The sequence below is a fragment of the Bubalus bubalis genome, chromosome 6 (genome assembly GCF_019923935.1).
Source record: "Bubalus bubalis isolate 160015118507 breed Murrah chromosome 6, NDDB_SH_1, whole genome shotgun sequence".
Classification (NCBI taxonomy): Eukaryota; Metazoa; Chordata; class Mammalia; order Artiodactyla; family Bovidae; genus Bubalus; species Bubalus bubalis.
This window is the reverse complement of record NC_059162.1, coordinates 28393051-28407456: the sequence shown is the minus strand read 5'-3', so window position 1 is coordinate 28407456 and position 14406 is coordinate 28393051. Positions and strand designations below refer to the sequence as shown.

At 45.3% G+C, this 14406-nt stretch overlaps 1 long non-coding RNA gene across 1 annotated transcript; it reads left to right on the top strand.

The window, feature by feature from the left end:
- The first annotated feature begins 232 nt into the window (after positions 1-232).
- Positions 233-12900, top strand: LOC112585584. The gene is made up of 3 exons (XR_006552070.2): positions 233-1130; positions 8749-8841; positions 10943-12900. It is a non-coding gene; the product is annotated as an uncharacterized LOC112585584 (long non-coding RNA).
- The last annotated feature ends 1506 nt before the right edge of the window (positions 12901-14406 follow it).

The window sequence follows — 14406 nt, the reverse complement described above, 5'->3', positions numbered from 1 at the left end:
GTCAGTTTCTCTTCTGTAAAACAGAGTCAAGAGGGACCACTTCCCAGGTTGCTTGTGCATTAAAGGCGGCAGTGGATAAAGTTTTAAACTTTGCCTGGACCCAGAGGGATGGTATGGGGAGGGAGGAGGGAGGAGGGTTCAGGATGGGGAACACATGTATACCTGTGGCGGATTCATTTTGATGTTTGGCAAAACTAATACAATTATGTAAAGTTTAAAAATAAAATAAAATAAAAAAATAAAGAAAAATAAAATAAACATTGCCTGGTATACAATTAGTGCCAGGTAGACACTTATAGTAGCAGTGATGATTGCTAAGGCTGCCTTAGGCTCTTCTCAAAACTCCTCAAAGCAGGCAGCCCTAGCTGTCACTCTCAGTGGTGGTAAGAGCTACTCTGGCTCTGAATGTTCCAGGACGTTCAGATGTTCTCAGTTCTTCTAATAGAAGGACACCAAGGACCTGGAGGCTGGTGGTCAAAACTAGGAAGAGGAAGGCTTGAGTTATGGCAAGGTGAGTGCCATGCAGTTCCCCTGACTTCAGCCTCTAGTCTGTTAACCGGGTAGCCTTGGCGATTCTCAAGTCTCAGGCCTCTGGGAGCTGAGGTTACTAAAACTGTCTCTGAAAAACTGCCTTTCACAAGGTTGCATTTTGGTCCCCTCTTAGAAGATGAAACCTCTGACTTCCCTTACGTGGAAGTGCTCTTGAGTTGACTTTGCAGGGAGTTCAGGCCTTCGGGGTTTGTGGCTTCACCTCCGCATCATGCTGTTTCCCATTTTTCAGTTTCTCCACCTCTCAAATTTCTGTGTCACCAGTATCGCCAGCAGCATAGGTCTCATGGAGGCTTCTTCCCTGGCAACCAAGAAGAGTTAGCGTCACTCTTCGTTTCAAAAGCATGCACTGTCCCTTGGGTGGCGACCTGCATTTCCTAGATCTTGGCACCGCCTCTCCTCGAGGCTCCGCCCCTGACCCGCCCCCTCCCAGAGTGCTTTGTGTCAGCTCTGGCCGAGTGGACAAGTGGACGCAGCTGGCTGCCGGACTTCGGGACTTCTCTCTCTGGATCCCATCCTGCCTGCGACACAGGGACAGGAATGCAGCTGGCAGCAGCCTGTGGGGGCAGTCAGAATCTGAGGTATTCCCGATAACTCTGCCACTGCCGGGCAGCCCACAGATCCAGTCGCCTCCTGCTAACTCTGAGCCACTACTTTTCCTCCCTCAGCATCTTTATTCTTTGACCTTTTAATTTCTCCCTGCTCACACGTTACTGCATATACGAAGTTAGGTTTGGGCCTTGTGGTTTTGTTCAGTTCTAGAGTTGCCAGATATAATACAAGATACCTAGTTAAATTTCAATTTCAGATGCAGAAGAAATCATTTTTTTTTTTTTAAGTTTAAATATGTCTGAAATATTGCACGGGACATATACTAAAAAAAAAAAAACAAAAACGTTTCCTTGTTCATCTGAGATTGAAGTTTCACTGGATATCTTATTTTTTTCACCAAATTCACATTTTATTCTGTTCTGTTCTGCCTGGTCACGGGCCTCCCTGCGATGAGGAGCTTTCTGGAGGAGGCGCTTTACCTGACATCAGGGACTGCACCACCCTTCAGATCAAGTGCATCGTTAGCATAATTTTTTCCTTAGACTGGAAGCTCCTTGGAGGCAGGACTTGTGCTTCCCCTCTGTGGGTAAACCAGTCTGCGTGTGGAGTCTCAAGCGAGGGCCTGAGGGCAAGCCCTCTTATAACAGTTTGAATGTGGGGCTCCCTTTCGTGAAGCTACCCCATAGGGCTGGGACCACATTTCCTGAAAGGCCGAGGGGCTTGTGAGCAGCAGGGAATCCTGGAGGTGGAAATCCCATGCTCACAGGTCTGATGATGTCTGCAGGGCTGGGGGATTGGCACTGAGCTTCTGCCCAGTGGGATTCTTCTGGGTGCCTTGTGCCATTCTGCAGGACACAGAGGTTTATTTGATACTTTTCTGTGGCATGCGTTTAGGATAAAGGGCAGACCTGGACTCCCTTCTCTACCTGATAGCCTCTCAGTTTCCTGGCTTGTGCTCCCTTTCAAAACAAGGGGAACAACTCCTTTGTTATGTGCACGAGGAGAAACATTTGAGCAGGCTTTGGCTCTTTTGCCTCTCAGTCCAGTGCTCAGCACTGCCTGTCTCCCCATGGATTTGGTGAGGGAGACGTAAAGCAGGAGGTTTACCTACACCCAGAACTCTGGCAGCTGTGACTGGCTTTGCTTCCCTTCTCAGCAGAGATGACAGGAAGTATCAAAGCCAAATATTCACTGGAGGCAAAGTCTGAACACTTGAAATAAGATTTAGTGACTCAATCCATTGTGGGCAACTTGGGACTCTGAAAATCCCTGCAGGTTATGTGCTGATGATAGCTGAGCTAATCTTAGGGAGGTGGACAGGGGCATCTTCTGGCGTCTATGTTTTCCAATTTCCTCTTTTCTCCTCCATTCAGGAAAAATAAGCTTTATTCTTGGGTTGTGAAGCCGAAGAAGCCTCTGGAAGCCTGTCATCGGTGAATGACAAGGTCAAGGTCTGAACCCTAGAAAGCCTTGGCCTCAAGCAATGCCATTCCCTTCTCTGTCCCTGCCCATTGATGTCCGCTCATTTCCAGGAACCTGTGCGGTGTGCGGATCACACCAACGCTGGTTCTCTAAGAGGCACAGAGGTTACCCTAACTGTCCCCTGCCTCAATGGGGCCCATCTGAAAGGGTGTCCCATTTTGTAAAAAAGTGCAAAAAATTTTCTTGTTTCTGCTTTAGCCAGAGCTCTCCTTAGTTCACTACCCCCACCTCCCATTCTTATCATCATTTTTTGCTACATTTCTCATCCCTAAGTGCCCCTTGGAGCCCTCTGTTGGGACTTGTCCAATCCTCTGGCAGGGGGAGGGCTACTCCTTCCCTTGGGCTCTTTTCCATTTCCCCCCACCTCTTGCCCACCGGGCAGCTCTTAGGGAGTGATTGATGGTGTTGTCTCTCATTATGTTGCCAGAGGGGAGATGGTGAAGAGGCTAAGTGAAAGAAAGGGGCCTGGGTCTAGGGGTAGGTGGGTTTGTTTCTCTGGAGGGGTTCAGAGGTCCTTTTTCATACCTTAAATTTCATGAATGGATCTCCTGTGGTCAATAAAATAAGTTTTTAACTAAAAAGGAAGTTTTAGAAAGGACTGCTCTGCCTCCCCCAGCATTGATGATCTGGCATGAGAATAATTTATTCTTAAACAAAACATAAAAGAAATTTACTATAATATTGATTATATAAAAATGAGGAATTTCTGTTTATTAAACATCTTAAAGACAGGTTATACACTGGGAAAAGATATTTGTGATACATGTAACTTGCAAAGGATCAGTATGAAGATTATACATGCAGAATTCTTGCAATTCAAAAAAAAAGGAGATGGATAAATAGGAAATGGATAAATGACATGAACATGCTGCTGCTGCTGCTAAGTCGCTTCAGTCGTGTCCGACTCTGTGCGACCCCATAGACGGCAGCCCACCAGGCTCCCCCGTCCCTGGGATTCTCCAGGCAAGAACACTGGAGTGGGTTGCCGTTTCCTTCTCCAATGCATGAAAGGGAAAAGTGAAAGGGAAGTAGCTCAGTTGTGTCCGACTCCTAGCGACCCCATGGACTGCAGCCTACCAGGCTCCTCCGTCCATGGGATTTTCCAGGCAAGAGTACTGGAGTGGGTTGCCATTGCCTTCTCCAACATGAACATGGGTTTCACGGAAAAGGAAATTTATGTGATTAAGAAACATATGCAGAGGTATTCGGTCTCATTAGTTATAAAGGAAAAATAAGACAATAATGAGTTAACATTTGTCTGACTAATTGGCAAAAGTTACAAAGTCTGTTGATACAGGGAATTGGAAAAGATGTAGACATTCATTTATTCAATAAAAGTTCATCCACTTCTCCTTTGTCCTAGATACACATTTAGTGCTCAGGACATAGCAGTGAAAAAAAGACAAATATGCTGGTTGTTATGATAGCTTACGTTCTTCTGGGAGGAGATGGACAAGAAGCAATAAATATAATAATTAGCTAGTTGTATAGTATGCTAGGAAGTGAGATATAGAAAGATGTGAAGACAGTTGAGCATAATGTGGGGGAAATTTCAGTTTAAATGGAGTAAGTCAGAGTATATCTCATTGAGAAAGTGACATTTGAAAAAGATTTGAAGGGCATGAGGCAGTGAATTGTGCATGCCTAGAGAAGAGCATTTCAGGCAGAGAGGATAGCCACTGTAAGAACTCCGAAGTGAAAAATCAGCAGGATTTCTTATACCCTGTCGATGGAATGTAACTTAGTATAACCTCTCTGAGAAACAATTTGGCATTATCTTGCAAATTTGAACAGCAGTTCTGCTCCTAAGTATATATCCCAAAGATGCTTTTTCAGATGTTCACTAGGGGAAATGTGGGACTTGAATCTGCCTGTTCAATTCCTGGGTTGGGAAGATCCCTTGGAGAAGGGACAGGCTACTCACTGCAGTATTCTTGGGCTTCCCTGCTGCCTCACATGGTAAAGAATCCACCTGCAATGTGGGAGACCTGGGTTCGATCCCTGGGGTGGGAAGATCCCCTACTGGAGGGCATGACAACCCCACTCCAGTATTCTTGGCTGGAGAATCCCCACGGACATAGGAGCCTGGTGGGCTACAGTCCTTGGGGTTGCAAAGAGTTGAACATGACTGAGTGACTAAGCATAGCACAGCACAGCACAGGGAAAATGTACAAGAAGCGTTCATAGCAGTGGTGTTCACAATTGCAAAAAAATTAAATAACTCAAATATCCAGGCATGGGGTTTTAACCATATTGTCAAGGTATATGTTCCAGTTATGTGTTGCTGTAAAACAAATCATTCCCAGACTCAGTGACTTAAAACAATAAGAGTATTTTATTATCTCTCATAGTTTCTGTGAGTCAGAAATTTGGATAGGTCATAGAAGGATTGACTTGTCTCTCCTCCACAACATCTGGGGACTCAGCTGGAAAGACTTGAAGATTGGGGGTGGCTCAATAGCTTGGATCTAGTATTATCTGGAGATGTCAGGAGTCGCATGGTTTGTGATTGATGCTGGCTGTTGGCTAGAATGTAGACTGGGCTGTTGGATAGAAAACTTTACACATGGCCTCTCCGTGTGCGATAGTTTGGACTTTCTCATCACTTGGTGGTTGAGTTCCTAGAGTATGTGCCCGTGAAGAGTAAGGTAGCAGCAGTACATGGGCTTTTTTTTATTTAACTTTGAAAATGACAATGTTCCTTCTGTCTCACTGTGTTGATAGAGGCAGACACACTTAGGTGCAAGTTGAAGGCATATGGACATCACCCCTCAATGGGAAGAATAGCAAGACAATATTGTAAGAAAAGCATGTGGAATGGGAGATCTTATTGTGACTATCTTGGAAAAATGCAGTTTGCCACAGTCTACTCTCTGGCCACAACAATTCCCTCTCATACACAAAATACACTCATCCCCTCCCCTGCGACTTCCAAGGCTTATCCCATTATAGCCTCAGCTTGCAGTCCAGGATTTCATCATTTAAATCAGGTTCAAATGGGAATGAGGCTACTCAGCTGAAGTCCTTAAGGATCAACTTGAGTATATTCTTCTCAAGAAGATCTTTGGACTAAAGACATGTTTTCTCCCCACACAGGCAACGTACAATGGTAGGTTAGGCATAAGTTCTAGATCTTTTGGTTCATAAAGAGGAAAATAGAAGACATATAGCAAGCAGTCACTGGTCCATAGTAATTCTGAAATCTATTTGAGCTCATATTGCAAGGTTGTTCCATTATGAGGGCTCAATTCTGCTCTCTGGAAATTTTATGAATCTCTTGGCTCTCTCTTCTGGGATCTTGGAATTTTGATTTTACCTTCTGAGCCACTCTTCTTTTCACATGTAAAACAGCTCTTTTACAGCTGAGTTATTTTCTGAGCCTCTCGTCTGCTTATAGAAGCTTGAGGGTTCAAAGATCCCTTCATTTTGTAGTGTCTGTCTCCCTCAGTTGAAACGAGTATAATCCTTTGTGGCTTTTATGTATCCATTTGTTATCTACTCCATTAATCAGAAGCCTGTGCACAGTGATGTTTGAGATAAGATCCTCTCTACACTGGGCTCGCAATGAGACTGCTGTGAATCAATGCCTTTAAGATATTATGAAGCTCTGTTTTTTAACAGAGAATCTATGAGACTTGCCTTTCAAATTCTTTAAAGGAGGAAATATTTTGGAATGGTGGAATAAGAACCTCTGAAAATCAGTTCCTGTGTAAAAGCAGCTTGAACACTGAAAAAAAATGCCATAATAAGTTTTTTTTTTTCAGAATTCTGAAAATTAATAAAAGACTTGTAACAATTAGTTGAGTGTTTAAGAAGCCATCTTGGCAAGAACCAACTTAATTTCGACAGTATAAAATTTGCTCTAATTTGGTTTTTGTTTACTCTTTGCCTCCTTTGTGCTATAATTGTCATAAAAATTATATCTTTTTACATTGTAAGCCCATCAACACACTTTTATTATAATTATTGATTTATGCATTTTCTTTAAAATCAGATAGGAAAAGAAAAGAGTTACAAATAAAAGTATATTTGTACTGCCTTTTTATTTATCTATTAGTTACCTTTATGATGTTCTTTAGGCTTCTCTGATAGCTCAGTTGGGAAAGAATGTGCCTGCAATTCAGGAGACCCCAGTTCTATCCCTGGGTTGGGAAGATCCACTAGCGAAGGGATACGCTACCCACTCCAGTATTCTTGGGCTTCTCTTGTGGCTCAGCTGGTAAAGAATCCGCCTGCAATGCGGGAGACCTGGGTTCGATCCTTGGGTTAGGAAGATTGCCTGGAGAAAGGAAAGACTACCTACTCCAGTATTCAGGCCTAGAGAATCCCATGGATTGTGTAGATAATTCCACTGTGTAAATAACCAATGGGTCGAAGAAGAAGTCCCAAGAGAACTTAGGAAATTCTTTGAGATAAGTGAACATAAAAACACAACATACTCAAACTTATGGGTCACAGTGAAAGCAGTGCTTAAAGAGAGATTTGAGCTATGAACATTTATATTAAAATGATGAAGATATCAGATCAATAATATAACCTTCCATCTAAAGAAACTAGGAGAAGAAGAGCGATCTAAACCCAAAGCCTGCAGAAGGAAGGACATAATAAAGTAGAAATAAATACAATTGGGAATAGAAGAACAGCAGAGAGAACCAGTGAAACCAAAAATCAGTTGTTTAAAAAGATCAATAACTAAGGTGGGGGGGGGGAGTAAAAAAGGCTCAAATTTCTAAAATCAGGAATAAAAGAAGAGACATCACTTTTGACCTTCCAGAAACAGAAAGTGTTGTAATGGAATACTGTGAACAACTGTAGGCTGATAAATTGGATAACATAGATGAAATGGAAACATTCCTAGGAAGACACAGACTACTGAAATTGACTCAAGAATAAATAAAAAATCTGCATAGACCTGTAACAAGTAAAGAGATTAAATTAGCAGTTTAAAAACATCTCAGGTCCAGATGCTTAACTGGTTAATTCTACAACATATTTGAAGAATTAATACCAGTACTTCACAAACTATTAAAAATAGTAGAAGAGAAAGTCAGACTATTAGGCCAGTTTTACCCTGATACCAGACAGAGACATTACTAGAGAACAAAACTACAGGCCAATACCTCTTATGAATATAGATATATATCCTCAACAAATTACTGGCAAACCAAACCCAGAAACATATAAAAAGTATTATACACCCTGACCAAGAAGGATTTATTCCAGAAATTCAAGGTTGATTCAATGTATGAAAGTTAATCAACTGTAATATACCATATTCATACACTAAGATCGCATGATAATCTTGATAGAGAAAAGCATTTGACAAAACTGAACACCCTTTCATAACACTAACTTGACACTTCATAGTGAAAGGCTGAGAGCATTTCTCCTAAAATCAGGAAGAAGACAGTGATCTCCATTCTTTCCACTTCTGTTTAATATTGTAGTGGAGGTTCTAGCAGAGCAGTAGGCGAGAAAGTGGCCAAAGGATTTGAATACATGTTTCTCCCAAGAAGACACGCAAACAGACAAAAAAGCACAGGAAAAGATTCTCAAAATCATGAGTCATTGAGAAATGCAGATCCAAGTGCAATGAAACAGCAGTTCATGCCCACTAGAATGGCTTTTAAAAAAGAAAGACAAAGCCATTGTTGATGAGGATGCGCAGAAACTGGAACCCTCATACATTGTTGCTGCTGCTGCTGCTGCTAAGTCGCTTCAGTTGTGTCCGACTCTGTGCGACCCCAGAGATGGCAGCCCACCAGGCTCCCCCATCCCTGGGATTCTCCAGGCAAGAACACTGGAGTGGGTTGCCATTTCCTTCTCCAACATTGTTAGTAGGAGTGTAAAGTGCTGCAGCCACTTTGGAAAACGGTTTGGCAGTTTCTCAAAAAGTTAAACATAGAGTTATCTTATGACCAAGCGATTCCACTCCTGGGCATATATCCAAGGAAACTGAAAATATATGTCCACACAAAACCTTATATATGACTATTCATAGCAGTACTGTTCAAAATAGCCCCCAGAATTGGAACAACCCAAATATCCATTAACTGTTGAGTGGATAAGTAAAATGAGATATATACATATAATGGAACATTATTTGACAATAACATGAAATAAGGTACAGAACTGATACCATTTTTATGTATCTTTTTCTTTCAGAATTGGAAACCAAGGCTGCCAAAGATCACACAGCTAGTTTAAGTGGTGAAGCTGCAATTCTTACCCAGGAGCAAGCCATCAAGGCTGGAGCTGGTGGGTGAGAACAGGAACTAGCGGGAGATGGAGCTGGAGGCATGTGGAGGGTCTGGGTCATGTCCAGCCTTGCAGGCCATGGGAAAGGAGTTTGGATTTTATTCTATGTGCTTGAGAAACTATCAAAAAGATTTAAGCAGGAGAGTGCATGATTTAATGTACGTGTATAAAAAGCCAATGATGAACTTTGTTTCCATAAAAAAATTGTGTTTTATGGTTATAAAAACTAAAATTATTCGTTTGGAAAATTCAGAAAAGCATGAAGTTGAAAACAAAAATCATCTCTTAATTCCACCCTTTGCAGACAATAGGTAATCACTGTTAACCTTGGAATATAGTAACCTTGGCATATTGTTTTCTAGTCATTGAAAATATTTATATTTTCGCATAACTGGAATAATCACTCTATACATATTGTTCTGCCAACCAGCACTTAAGAAAAGTAGAGTGTCGAGTGGTAGTTTTGTTCCAAGGTTTCTCAGGAAGAAATGGACATTAGTTGGGGTGGTGGGAGAACCTGAGGAGTGGGGTTGGGGTATGGAAAGAATCCCATTGTGTTTTCAGGGGATTAACCCAACAGGAAGTTGGGTTGTCACATTGGAAGGCTGCCTTTGAACCACATGTGAGTTCACTGAAAATTCCAATTTCTTTGAGTTCTCCGAGAACCAGACTAGAGCCCACACCTCTTCTTCTCCTACAGGCCTTGGCCACAAAACCCCAGCTATCCTATGCAGCTCCTAAAGTGGAGAGATTGTCCTTCTGTGAGGTTCTGTGGGCCTCCCCCATCCTCATCTTCCCTTCTGCTTTCACAGCATCGTAATTCTGGCATGAGAGGATGGATAGGTCATAGGCTTCAGCCTGCTCCTCTTATTTACAATTGCAATACATCACCAATTTTGTGTCAGGCACAGCGATAATTCCTTTTTTATGTATCGTTTAAATGTATCCTGCCCCATACTCTGAGGCAAGCTCTTTCACTGGTGCCTGCGTGCTCAGTTACTTCAGTCATATCCGACTCTTTGCAACATATGAGCTGCAGCCCACCAGGCTCCTCTGTCCATGAGATTCTCCAGGCAAAAATACTGGAGTGGTTTGCCATGCCCTCCTTCGGGCGATCTTCCTGACCCAGTGATCGAATCCACATCTCCTGCTTTGCAGGCTGATTTTTTACTGCTGAGCCACTGGGAAAGCCCCTTTCACTGGGGAGGAAACTGAAACTCAAAGAAGTAACAACAGCTAAAAAGTGGTAGAGCCAGTTGAATCTGAATATGTCAGATCCAAAAATTCCATGTATTTAACCACTTCTTCATATACCCCGTGTTCCCTCAAAACCCTCTGTCATGAACCTGTCTTGCTGGTGGCAGAAGTTTACTCTCCACGTCTCACTAGGATTAGGCTGGGCTGAGGTATGAGCACAGGTTATCGGTGAGGCCAACCAGTGTTAAAGCCTAAGGTGTTTCAGTTCAGTCGCTCAGTCGTGTCCGACTCTTTGTGACCCCATGAATCGCAGCACACCAGGCCTCCCTGTCCATCACCAACTCCCGGAGTTCACTCAGACTCATGTCCATCGAGTTGGTGATGCCATCCAGCCATCTCATCCTCTGTCGTCCCCTTCTCCTGCCCCCAATCCCTCCCAGCATCAGAGTCTTTTCCAATGAGTCAACTCTTCACATGAGGTGGCCAAAGTACTGGAGTTTTAGCTTCAGCATCATTCCTTCCAATGAACACCCAGGACTGATCTCCTTTAGGATGGACTGGTTGGATCTCCTTGCAGTCCAAGGGACTCTCAAGAGTCTTCTCCATCACCACAGTTCAAAAGCATCAATTCTTTGCTGCTCAGCTTTCTTCACAGTCCAAATCTCACATTCATACATGACCACTGGAAAAACCATAGCCTTGACTAGGCAGACCTTTGTTTGCAAGGTAATATCTCTGCTTTTTAATATGCTATCTAGGTAGGGTATTTAAGATGTGCAAATAATAACCCAGGCTGAAGAACTGCCATGCAGTTCCAGCAGGGAGAGGAAGCCGGTTTGAGGGCATCAGGACCACCTACTGTTTAAATATCAGTGCTAATAGTCTGAATCCTCACACCCATCAGGGCCTCCACCACAGCTGGACTGGATCAGGTTGGAGTAACTTCCCCAAAGCCAGCTGGGAAAACCTCCAGGATGCCGTTCCCGGGGAAGCCGACCCTGCTGCCACCCCCCCACCCCCCCCCGCCTCCTTCCATTCATGGAAAAGTACAGGCAGTACTGGTGCCCCACAAGCCTTCAGGCAAATGCCTGGCTGCCCTCTGGACTCACAACGGCAAGCTCTGACTGGTTTGTCCTTGGTCCAGGGCTGGAGGAAAATCGCTTCCCAAAAAAAGCAGTTTAAAAAAAAATGTGGAAAATATACACAGCCCAAGTGTCTGCACAGAGCGGGGGCGGGAAGTCTTCTAGACAGCCTTGCAGAGAAGATTCCATGGTCCTCCTGCGAAGAGGCTGGAAGGAATGTGAAACCCTATCACCCGGAGGAGGGGAAATGCACACTACGCCTTTCACTTTCTGCCCGCTCTAGGAAGGCGTCAGGGGTGTGGACCATGCTGCACAGTCTGCTTCCTGAGATGCTGCCTCCGACAGCTGTGGTTCAGCAGGTGGGCGAGGTTGGACCCCTGGTCTCTGGAGTGTCACTCAGGTGCTTGGGAGGAGCTGGGCCACGCATCAGTTTCCTTCTGGATGCTGAGGTTGCCCAAGCCTCCAGGTACTAACCTAACTCTGTTATCTATTCCTCTCTCCCTCCCTTACATAGGGATTGTTAGTTTTACATGGGGGCTTCTCTGGTGGCTCAGATGGTAAAGAGTCTGCCTGTAATGCAGGAGATCTGGGTTTGATCCTTGGGTCGGGAAGATCCCCTGGAGAAGGGAATGGCAACCCACTCTAGTATTCTTGCCTGCAAAATACTCATGGATGGAGGGGCCTGGCGGGCTACAGTCCATGGGGTCCCAAAGAGTTGGACACAACTGAGTGACTTTATTCAGTTTTACATATGCTCTCATTTGACACTTGCAGCAAGTAAGAAAGTGGGATATAGATATTACTGGACTTACTGGACAAAAGAAGCGATCAAGGTTCAGGGATGCCATCTTCCTAAGGCCACATGGATATCAGTCTTCTGTGAATCCAGTGTCCTCACAGCACACCTCGTTGCCCTGTGCCCTTGACGCTCCATGGGTCCCTGCTGTTGTTCTTTCAGAAGCAGGAGGTGCTGGCGAGTGTGTGTCTGGGAGTCAGGAGGCTGACATACTGTGGCACTGGACTTGGCCCATAGATGGCTTACTGAGTGTGTGAAAGAGTGAATGTGTAACCCTGGGCAAGACCTCACTTCTCTATGCCACGGTTTCCTCACTTTGCATGATGCAGGTGTGGAGTTGGGTAATCTCTAAGCCCCTTCCCATTTCCAAAGTTTTGAGGTACTCCCTATACTTTCTGATCAAACACAAACTTTCTGGGTCTTGCCACCGAAGCCACCACGTTCTTCCTCGTCCACTCAGTCACGTTTCCCAGCACAGACCCTGCCGTGACCTGTCTTGATACCCACTGCCCAGGTGCAGTGGGCCGAGTGTGGACTGAAAGCTCAGACCTGCTTTAGCCTCTGTACAGACACAGACCCAGGCCAGGTGGCCCACAGATGTGTTTTTGATTCCCTGAATGACTCAGCCCTGGGATACCTGAGTGAGGCTGGATTTTGGGTGAGAAAGTGAAGGTGTGGGAGAAACTCATGTGTCTTAGTGTTTAGGGGTGGGTGGTGAGGCATTATGCTAAAGATCAGGGTGAGGGGCTAAGGTTTTTGACCAAGAAAGGGAGAGATGCTCTGACTCCGTCACTGTGAGTCAGATGTCTTCTGGATCTAGATTGAGTATTGGAGGGTGTATTTCCTTTTCCTAGTCTTAGATGGCTGGGTGTCCTTGATTGGACTAATAGTATGGGGCACAGAAAGGCAGGCAATGGCTCTGACAGGTATCAAGGAGCTGAGCCCTGTAGCCCCCAGGGTGGTCGAGGGCCTTGGAGGGCTTGTTTTTCATGCCCTGTGGTTGGTCAAGCTTCATCCTTCTGGAGGTTCCATGTACAAGGCTCCTCTGCCTCCTGGCCTGAGCTGAGAGGGTGGTGCTGGTGGTGTGGGGAGGGCATGTAGAAGCTACTTGGGAATGGGAGGACTGGCACGGGGATGCGGGTGGGGCTGCCTTTCCGTCTGGGCTGGAACGCCTACCTCTGTGTGAGCGCAGATGGCAGAGGGGGCGGAGGGCGGCAGAGTGGCTCCAGGCTTCCCCAACCCAGGCACCATGTTTGAAATCCAGTTTATTGAATTTACAGTAAAGGTTTTATGGGGCTTTCCTGGAAGCTTCTCATTATGGAAACTCTTGTGCTGGCAGTTTGGTGGCTGGTGTCTGGTTTGCTGGGGAGAGGTTGAGTCAGGCCCTGCCTTGATGGAAAGTTCCTCTGCCTGGGTCACTGGAGAGGAGCAGGCTGGGGGCCCGAGCAGGCCTGTCAGGCTCTTGGAGTGGACGGCTGTCCTGCAGCCGGGTCCCGAATGGGCCCCTACTTGTTTCCTGTGTGTCCATCCTCTGGGGGTTCCAAATATCTTCTCAGAGGAAGCTGTGCTGAAAGCCATCTCCGTCATTAAAGCCATTTTCATTATTTTTCATGTGTTTGAAAAGCATGAGATGCCGGCCCACTCACCAAAAAGAAGCCAACTCCATAAGCATGGATTTGCTGATGATAAACAGCAGGAACACACAGGCACAGGGCACATCTGGATCCAGAGCCTGGCATGGAGTGCCACCAGCTTCCCCGTACCAGCTTCTTTGTCTGGCTTTTCCAGCACCCTCTTGGACTCCCACTTTACACCTTCCTCACCACTCGGCTCCCGTTCTGACCCCGGGACCCCTGATTTCATGTGGAGAAGAGCAGGGGTGTGGGCTAGGGATCTTTGAAGGCCCAGAAGCCCAGTCTTGGCAGGTTCTTTCCTGCCAAGGCCCTGCATGGACACTGATTCACGAGTCAGCAGCCTTCCTGTGGCTGCTCATGAAACTATCAGTTCCTACGGTGCTGGCTTACTGGTCCTTTCCCGTGTGCCTTTTATTTACGCACTGATGTCACTGGTGTTCTGTTCTTTAAAATGCAGGGGCATTCAGAATGTGCTACCTGGCATTTGAATGACAATTGTGAAAATCAGTTAGGTTGCCAAGGTTTCTCAGGGCACTGATATGTGACCAGTGTCCTTTTCTGTAAGGGTGTTGAGGAGGATTCCCCCAGAGTGAATGTGGTCGCTCTGCAGTGCTCGTGGACAGCCCCCTTTCTGATGAGCTCTGGTCTGGCACCCAGCGAGCTGCCCACTACCAGAGATACCAGCTGTGGTTTGCACGACTGCTCTGAATGTGGTTGGTCTGATAATCTCTCAGCTTTCTAACCCGAGGTTCCAGGGGGAAGCCAGTTGGAATAAACAGTTATTAGCTTTAGAGTTCAAGTCCCAGTTCTCATACATGCTTGATTTCCTTCTCTGCAAAAAAGGAGATAATAATAT